The 9,898-nt window shown below is 35.6% G+C and overlaps 1 protein-coding gene across 1 annotated transcript in view; it reads left to right on the top strand.

The window, feature by feature from the left end:
* The first annotated feature begins 8,443 nt into the window (after positions 1-8,443).
* The window catches only part of MYPN (myopalladin), a 90,742-nt gene continuing 89,287 nt past the window's right edge, over positions 8,444-9,898 (top strand). Inside the window, 1 exon segment of the mRNA XM_030335081.1 lies at positions 8,444-8,661. The gene's annotated coding sequence lies outside the window, so the exon portion shown is untranslated.

Raw genomic sequence — 9,898 nt, 5'->3', positions numbered from 1 at the left:
GTTGTTTTTATTAAAGCCTGATTACCAATATGTGATGGTAAATAACCTCAAAAAGGTGAAAGGCTAAGCATACGCCTACTTAAAATATAGTAACCATATGGTCTCTCGTGTCTAATTTCACTACATCTAGTAATTTGCAGATAGAGATGCACAGAGGGACTTGTCATTTATTTATTTATTGCTTCAATACCTTTAAGTTGTTTCTTTGGTCAAAGATCATGAACCATCCAAATTTCCAAGGACTCAGAAGGACTCAGAAGGACTTTGTAGGAAATCAACATAACCCCAGTATCACTGGAGATCTCCTTCTTGTTATTCTATATCTTCTGAGTTGTTTTGTTTTGTTTTGTTTTGTTTTGTCTCAAATTGATTCCTAAAGGCATTACTAATAGCGTCAATTCCTCTAAAAGGTAGTGTGGTGTAGCAGAGAAGAGCTTGGGCTTTGGCGTCATGTAGAGCTGGGTGTGAATCACAGCTCTGAGTGGCCTTGTGCAAATTTTTTCTCTGATCTTCAGTTTCCTCCTCCATAAAAGTAGTATAATAATATAGTATACCTTGGACAATCTCAAGGTGTGCTTCCTGAGACTTTTTCAGATCCCTGAATTTGCAAAACCACAGTACTATATAATCTTTTCAGTTTCATCCTCCATAAAATGGGGATAATGACCCATACTTCCTGGGCTGTCAAATTAAATTATGTATTAAATATGAACAACAAAGCTTGGTTGATGTGGACACTGGGCTGGGTCAGCTAGCATCATTCAGAGAGCTAAGTAATTCATTCTGACTTTTCTGCCTTTTCTGCCTTTCAGGACATCCAATTTGGAGTCAGTCACAAACAGATGAACTCTTAATCTAAATTAGAGACTATTATGTGTATTTTAAGTGTACTTCTTATTTCTGGGAAAATAGGGAGCTCAGTCTGTGACTTGACCCTTAAAACCAGAGCATGAGAGTAGACAGAACTGCCCCTCAGCATTGGGCAGTAGGGTCCTGAAGACCCAAACTCAAAGAAGCAGTCTATGGAAGCAAAAAAGAGTTTGATTTTATGGAGTAAACAGAAGGCAAGGACCTGATGAAAAGCAAAAGTTATGCAAAGGTTAAAGGTGGGGGGGGGGGGTGCAGCAAAAATAGTAGTAAGCCAGTTCAAGAGGATGCAAAGGAATGAAAGTGCCTCTTTGGAACACCTACGGAAGAACTCTTAAGCAAGCTTGGGCAAACTCCAAACCTTTTCCAAAAGCAAGGGTCTGGCATATCAATTATCTTAGGAACTGTGAGCATCCATTGAGCCAAAGCACATATAGTTCTTCACTTGATGACTGGTGCACAATGAGCATCCAATAATTTTTAGCTCCCTTCCTCAACTGAACTGATGCTTAATAGTATTTCTGTGTTAAACTAATATCATAACCACCAATGACAAATCAGTTAATGGTGCTGAGACTTTAGGTCATTTAATCTTTCCTGAAACACAATAAATATTCAGTAAATATTTGTAGAATTGAGTGAATAATTTAGAACAACTCAACAATTAATGCATCGTTTCATGGCATGCTATGGAGAAATATTTATTAAGTGCCTACTTTGTGCCATGCCATGAGACCAGAACTCTGTAGCCCTTAGAGAAATTTTTTTATGGCTCTAATTCTCAAGGAGTTGATCTAGTTAAATAGATAAACATAAATTCATACATGAAAAAATTAGTTTGACTCAGTAATATGAGTAATATTACAGCTACTAGTTGTTTACTTACATAAAAATTTGAAGAAACAATGAACAAAGGCAGAAAGGAAAGAAAAGGCCAGGAAATATTGGTGAAACTTTTTGGAGACCATATTTGTGTAGAAGAAGGACAGGTAAAACCAGAAAGGTTGTTTATATTTTATGGGATTGAGATGATCACATTTCTGTTTATACTAAGCCTTTCTTATTCTTGGTTGAAATTTGCACAAAACTGTCAGGCAAGTGGACTATGTACAAATAGATTTATCCCCAGCTCAGTTTACACCATGGTAAATTTTTGTGTTTAACTTCTCTGTGACATTATATATGTACTTATCCCTTTTATTGACATTATCATCCACATTTTAAATTAAAGCTATTTTCTAGGCTAGAAATAAAAGGAAAGTAGGTCTAAGATATTAACAGACTCGGTTTTAACAATTCAGTCTCAGTTTGGAATGAAGAGCAATTGGATGATGAGCAGAATGAATGAAAAGGCAAAACAAGAAAACATTTTTCAGGTCTTCCTGCATTTAAGTATGCTGTCTTTATTTGATAGGAAAACTGAGGGGCGCCTGGGTGGCGCAGTCGGTTAAGCGTCCACCTTCAGCCAGGTCACGATCTCGCGGTCCGTGGGTTCGAGCCCCGCGTCCGGCTCTGGGCGGATGGCTCAGAGCCTGGAGCCTGTTTCCGATTCCGTGTCTCCCTCTCTCTCTGCCCCTCACCCGTTCATGCTGTCTCTCTCTGTCCCAAAAAATAAATAAAAAAAAAAAGTTGAAGAAAAATTAAAAAAAAAAAAAGAAAACTAAAGCAAGAAACACCAAATGGATAGATCCACATGCAAATAAAAATGTAAATTTGGTTAAGGATATAAAATACAAACTCCTTCTGAGTTTTTCATGGTTTATATTCTCCAAACTCTTCTTCTGTACTCTTCCCTCCTTGCCAACAAGTCGCTTCCATTTAACATTTACTCATTTCATGGTTTACTCAATTCAGATTTTGGATAATAAGATAACTACTCAGGAATGTGTATGGGCCCTTGCTATTTCAGTTAACCAATTTTATTAAATCTTCTTTGAGAACGTAGCCCTAGACATAGTCATATGCTATTTTTCTGTGTTCTGGCTTCTGTTAGAGAAATGCCAAATTTCCAAAATCAAAGTCATAGCTTTAATAACCCTTTGCCCATCAATACATATAAAACTACTGGTGACTTTCCTTCTTTGGGTGATTTCTGATTTTTGAACTAACCTGCATGATTGAATTGCTCTTCATGAAAATGCAATTGAAAGATAATTTGTTTTAAACTAAAGCACCTATGTTTGAATTCACTCAGCTGTGCAGGTTTCTGGTTGGGTGACTTGGGGAAAACTAAATTTCTTTAAACCTTCATTTCCTCCTTATAACTCACAAGTAACATACCTTGTAGGGTTGCTCTGAGTATTGCTCCCAGCTTAGAGTACACTCGGAAGAAATGTTAATTCCCATTTCCTTTCCTTCATATCGTTAGTGTTAATGTGATTATTTGGGTCATGTGTAAGAACACTGAACTTTGTTTTTGGCTTGCTGAGCTATCAGTGCTGCCCAAAAATAGAATCTGAGTGGAATCACCCAGAGCCCGGCATACTGGCATTTAAGATATTCAGTGCTAATGTTATTAAGAGAGAATATTTCAACTGTTGTTTCCTATCCCTAACTTGCAAAATATTTATTGACCCATATCACTGTGCTGAGAAGTAACACCAGAGCACTTAAATTTACTTTCAGAAGAGCAAAGCTTTTAAATGGTCTCAGCAAGATGACTATCATAAACAGAAACAAAAAAATAATAAGTCTGTCAAAGCATTCAGACTGTCTTCCAATGCCCTACCTTTCAGCATTAATACCCAATGCTTCATTCTTTATAACAATTCATGTTCTCAGCTAAAATATCGCAGATAGAGTCTGAGAGCATTTGCCTTTTTCCTTCTATATTTTCTCCTCTTTTTGTTCACTTATTTAGTCATACAAAAAAACTTCAGAGGTTGTTTCAGTCAGAAAAATTATAAACTTAAAATTCTATATAGCATTCTTCTAAAAAGCTGACTAAAAGAGAGTATGTTGTTTGTTCATTTTTATCCCTAATTTTTTTTCACAAGTACACTAGAAATGTGAGTATTTAAATATTTGTAGTGGCTATGAACATAGACTTATAGTTGGCCTTATGTTTAATCCTGGCTCAGTTACTCATTTGTGTGACATTGGGCAAATTTTTAACCTCTAAGCTTCAGGTTCTGATCTGTAAATTGAGAATTATAACAGTATCTACTTCATTGACTGTTGGAGGAATACATGAAATAAAGCACAATGTCCATAAAGAGGTTAGCCTAGTAACCAGCACAGAGCTAAGAAATGTTAACTTATTTCTACTGAGATGATATGTTTATATGCGTGCTATTATAATCATATTAATGTGGTAAGAAGTGGGAATCAACTGTATACTCGGGATTACATACATGATACTAATTTTTTTTAATTTCTTCAGTAACTTAGTGTTAATCACAGATGCTCTTTTTAAAAATTCTGGGAAGCAGATTTTTTTTTTTAAGTTTATTCTGAGAGAGAGAAAGAATGCACATGCGTGCATGGGAGAAGAGCAGAGAGAGAGAGAGAGAGAGAGAGAGAGAGAGAGAGAGAGAATTCCAAGCAGGTTCTGCACTGTCAGGCTCAAATCCACAAACCTGTGAGATCAAGTATTGAGCTGAAACTAAGAGCTGGATGTTTAACCGACGGAGCCACCCAGGCGCCCTGGGATGCAATTTTCTTATTGGAAAAATAAATTTTTTCTAAAAAGTGTAAACGTTGAGGGGACGCCTGGGTGGCTCAGTCAGTTAAGCGTCTGATTTCAGCACAGATCATTATCTCATGGTTTGTGGGTTCGAGCCTTGCCTCGGGCTCTCTGCTAACAACTCAGAGCCTGGAGCGTGCTTCAAATTCTGTGTCTTCTTGGGGCGCCTGGGTGGCGCAGTCGGTTAAGCGTCCGACTTCAGCTCAGGTCACGATCTCGCGGTCCGTGAGTTCGAGCCCCGCGTCGGGCTCTGGGCTGATGGCTCAGAGCCTGGAGCCTGTTTCTGATTCTGTGTCTCCCTCTCTCTCTGCCCCTCCCCCGTTCATGCTCTGTCTCTGTCTCAAAAATAAATAAACGTTAAAAAAAAAAAATTTTTTTTTTTAAAATTCTGTGTCTTCTTCCCTCTCTCTCTCTCTGCCCCACCCCTGCTCACACTCTGTCTCTTGCTCTCTCAAAAATCAATAAACATTAAAAAAAATTTTTTGTTTAAAGTGTAGACGTTGATGTGTTCTCTGTATCAAAAGCACAGGAAGTCCTATTGTGTTTTCGTGGAAACCACAAAGTAAAGCTATAATCTAATTACTCTAAAATTGGAGGCACATACATTAAGTATTATAATAATTCTTTTCCCATATTTACTTTAATAAATGTATTAACCATATTCTTAGTTTTATATCAAAAAAGGGTATTTACACATGTCATATGCATCCTGTGTATGGATATTTTGTCCATTCTTATGCTTCATTCTTTAAAATTCCATCATTACTATCCTTTTCATCTAATCTAATGAAAGATCAAGAAAGTCTATTTCCTTAGTCATCTTAGTCATTATCCACCCCCACCATCCCTCCAGGATAAGAACATCGTGCAGACTGAGTTATTCAAGTTGATCTCAAAGAGCAATCTGTTCTAAACGACTGTCCCCTGGATCTGCCACGGAACCCTGTAAATACCCTTCATTACTCTGTTAGGGTGGTATCACATTTCCTTCATGATACTTCTGTGGCTGACACAGTTAGGCAGTGAGATTTGGACTTTGGATGATCCTGGTTGATTGATATCGGAATGGCGCTTCTCCTCCAGGTAAACACAGATTTACTTTTCAGGGTAACATTTTAAAATAGGTGTTCTGTTTATAGTTTTAAAAAATGTTTTTAGTTTTAAAAACTAAAAAGATTTTCAGCTTATAGCTTTTTTTTAATGTTTTTGATTTTAGTTTTGGGCCAGCATTTTCAATACCGTTTAGACGAAAAAGAAGTTTTGCAAGGATTTAACTGTATTTCTCAATTACATTGTATCAGGGGGTTTGTATAAGACTCTCTATAATCCAGCATACATACATCTTTTTGGATGGACAAGAACTTGTCTTTGGCATATTATTCTCATTAACAAAGGTTAGGAGATACATACATGTCTCTGTCCTTTAAAAATAAGATATAGAGGGTTTTTTTTCTTTTTGTCTGATATGAGAGGGAGGTAAGTCAATGTAAATATATTAACTTTAAACAAAACTTATTGAAAGTTTGGTATATGTGAGCAATTTCTTCTAAAGTATTAAAATCCATAGCAATATGGGAAAATAAGAAATATAAAATTTCACACAAATCTACTAGCACAGACATTTTCGGATGCTTATCCTCCAAGTGAAGACTTCCTCTGTCATAGATCTCCCAGATTCCTTGGTATTGCTGTGGATCATCCCAATGTGAGTAAATTGTTTCTGTAGCTGAGTGACTGAATTAAGAAAACAGCTGAAGGCAAGCACCGGATCATGTTCAAACCACAATAAACACATGTGTTGGACAGGCCACTCAACTTTCTGAGGAAGGCTTAGGGCATGTAACCTCGTGTTTACTTGTCACTTATGAAATTTCTTTTTAACTCTGTTGGAATTTTTTTTTTAAGTTTTAAAAATTATTCTTTGTATCAGTAAACTCTGGTAAAATCTGAGTAGGTTTGTGGTACAATGTTTATATAAGTACTATGATGATACCCAGGTTAGAGGCTGTGTTACTTGGGAGAAAAACTAATTTTAAAAAACTAGAATCTAGAATACAAGTTTGATGTATTGTAAGCAAAATGTCCACAGTTGCCAAGTAATATTTATTTTAAATATTTACATCCAGTTTTTTTTTCAAAGAGTTCAGAAAATTGTGTACACTATCTTCTCATGGCATAGTTTGTACGGAAGTAGAAATGTGTTTACTTACAGTGTGTGCATGCATTTCCTTTTAGAAAATCAAATCGTAGCACATTTATGTATCATCTGAAATAGAGGTGCCACTTTCCTACATCCCTAACGAAGACATAGCAGCAGTTATATTGATTAGGCATCAAGATCTGAGTGGGATAGAGGGTGAAGATCTTATAAAAGTATAAAAAGATACTGTTGGAGCTGTATAAATAGAAATATACGCAGAAACACAATTAAGTAGCCTTGAGGTTGGTATCAGCACAGGATTAGGTAAGAGAACAAAGGAATCTGTCATTAGAGAACTGGATTACTATGGTAATAAAAACAACCTATCCACAAAATCCAGTTCTTTTGGTACCATTTTCCCTCCCCAGTAATAGTACTTTCAACTTGTATTACTGGAAAGTTGTCCTGAATTTTTTTTCACTTTGCCTGTGTAAATACAAAGCTCCATAAAAAAGTAGTGAAACCTCTGATGTTTCACAGTAAACAAAGAAATTTTACATTTAGTCAGTATACAATAGGGATTCTCAAGATGACTGAAAAGAGTAAAGAGATCTCATAGTAAATTCCATAAGGTCAAGAATTTCAGTTTATTTTGTGCACATACCCAGCACCTGGTACATAATAGGCATTAGGTAAATTTTTGTTGAATAAATGAATGGGAAGAATTCCTATAAACCGCTGGGTGATTTAATTAAGAAGCTAGCTGTAAGCCAATGTATTTTAGGCTAGCCAAATCTAAGGATGATCCTTTTAAAAAATAACCAATGACATCTGAATTTTCAAAACCCAGGCTGCTGCCAAGATTAATGATGTTATAGCATACTTAATCTGTACTAAGCAATGGGGTTAACTTCTTTTTCCTCAAATTTCTATTCTGAAAATGTATGAAATTAATATCAAAAAAACTATACTTTGACAAAGTAGGTTTTGAGCAGATGTTGGTTTGGTTAAGCATTATTTTTATTGATTGGCAATGCTTGTGAAAAAAGACATATGGCATAGACTTTTTCTAAATAATATACAAAATGTTATTCTAGATACTAATACAAGAATAGGAATTGTAATCTATTACATTACATAGTAGTTTTGACTTTTAAACAGTATCTGATTAGTTTTTCTGATGAAGTTTGTTCAAACTAATTTGTTACTGGGTTTGTTCTCAGGCAGATGTTTCTTTCCACTTCTTCTTTTTTTTTTTTTTTTTTTGATGATGCCTAACAACTTTTAATGTTCGTTATGTTCTCTGCTTTTGCTTAGCTTTTGGACAAACAGTTCAAAAACTCTCCACTTTAAGATGTTAGGCCTCAGCTTTATATTGGCTTTTCATAGCCTAATTTCCTAAAATGTATCAGTGGTTAAATGACAATAAATTTCCCATTAAAATTAAAGTTCCTAAAAATTAAGAATTTCGGTGTATTTCAAAAATAATGCCAATTTCTTTGACAGGTGGAACTGGTGTCAGGAATTTAGCATTAATTCCAAACATAAATCAATAAACAACTTGGGCCTCTAGCTAAAAGTGAAATTCTGTAGGTAGAAAAACTGATTGACCCCTACCACGCATAGGTGCTGTCCTGCTATGGAATCCCTTTGCTCAGTTTTCTCCTGTCCAATCAGGTGGAATGTTTCACAGGCACATGGTTTATACAGCTCAAAATAACTTGGGACCTGTGAGCTGACAAATGCTCTGGCTCCGGTGGTGACAGGTTGTCCAGCTTCTTACAGCCATCTTCACTGAAACTAAGGTTAACTCCTCACTCTCTATGGACGGCTACTCTCGATTTCCAAGGGCGTGAAGAATTTTCTTTTTCTCCTGTGCTTTCATCTAAAAGTTCTCCTTGGATAATTATCACCACGGTGGATTGCCTGGGTTGGACATCCTCATCTGGGTCAACTAAAAAAAAGAAAGGTAATATCCAGATTTAAGTTCTCAAGTGTGTTTTGAAAACAGGCACTGACAATGGGAAAAGGGACATTTCAGAGACCTAATTACTGTTGTTTAGAGTGAAACCTAGGACGGCTTCCTAATGATGTATGATGGGACACAAAATTTTGTGAAAAGTAAAGTTTTCTACATGTAAAGATTTTGGAGGGGATTGATGAAATTCACGGAGATCACAACCTGCTTGGGTCCTAAGGGAAAATATCTCAACAGAGGAAGTTGTGGCATGTTACATACATCACTGGCATTTCCACATATTCACTTATTAAAATAATGGTATTTGTATACAGAATATGTGTGCAATGCCTATTTCCTTTTTAAAGGAACTCAAATCTAAAATAATATGACTCTATAGTTAAAGACTTTCATTTAAAATTTTTTTTATCATGTAAAAGGATATGCTTGCTATATTTAGTGTTGGGAGATCTGCTCCCTGGATTAATGTACACAACAGCTGCAGAAAGTCTTGCTCAAAGGACATTGCTCTTTCTTTCTCCTTTCTCTCTCTCTCTCTTCTCTCTCTCTCTCTCTCTCTCTTCAACTGCATCAAAAAGACACTTGACAGTCAGTGGCAAGTGTTTGGCCTGGTAGATTGCACTATTAGCAGTAATTAGATGCACATCTTGAATTATATTTAAAAAAACATACAAGCGAAGAAAAAGAGAACATGAATTAATCTATATTACCATTCCCAAAAAGTGAACATTACAGTAATGGTGTTAAGAAATGTTATTATTTTATCAACAGATTTTTACTCATACTTGTTAAAGATACTAGAATCAATCAGTTGGAAAGAAACAAAACATCTACCCAGTTTTCTTTCTCAAAAAATTATGGTTCAATTACTTTCACATTGGTAATGATGACATGAATTCTACAAAGTCTAAATAAAGAATCTGCCACAAATTCTTAGTCTCTCCTTAATAATAACTCTTAGGTGCACATAAAATCCATAATCCTTTTGTAGGATATTGAGAATGTCTATACCTACAGCTATAACAAACATATTTTTAAACAAAAATTAAGATATCCTGTCTGACACAGGATTTGACAACAAACAAAATATTTAAATTCAAGACCATTCCAGGAGATCTGAAATATATACACATTAGACTTCCTTTGTAGGAGGCAAAATTATAGACATTACAGAATCTTACAATAATGGACTATGAAACAAACAGTTGGACACTGTCCAAATTCTGGA

This window comes from Lynx canadensis, chromosome D2, assembly GCF_007474595.2.
Source record: "Lynx canadensis isolate LIC74 chromosome D2, mLynCan4.pri.v2, whole genome shotgun sequence".
Taxonomy (NCBI): Eukaryota; Metazoa; Chordata; class Mammalia; order Carnivora; family Felidae; genus Lynx; species Lynx canadensis.
Note: the sequence above shows the minus strand (reverse complement) of the source record. Positions and strands in the feature narration are given on the sequence as shown.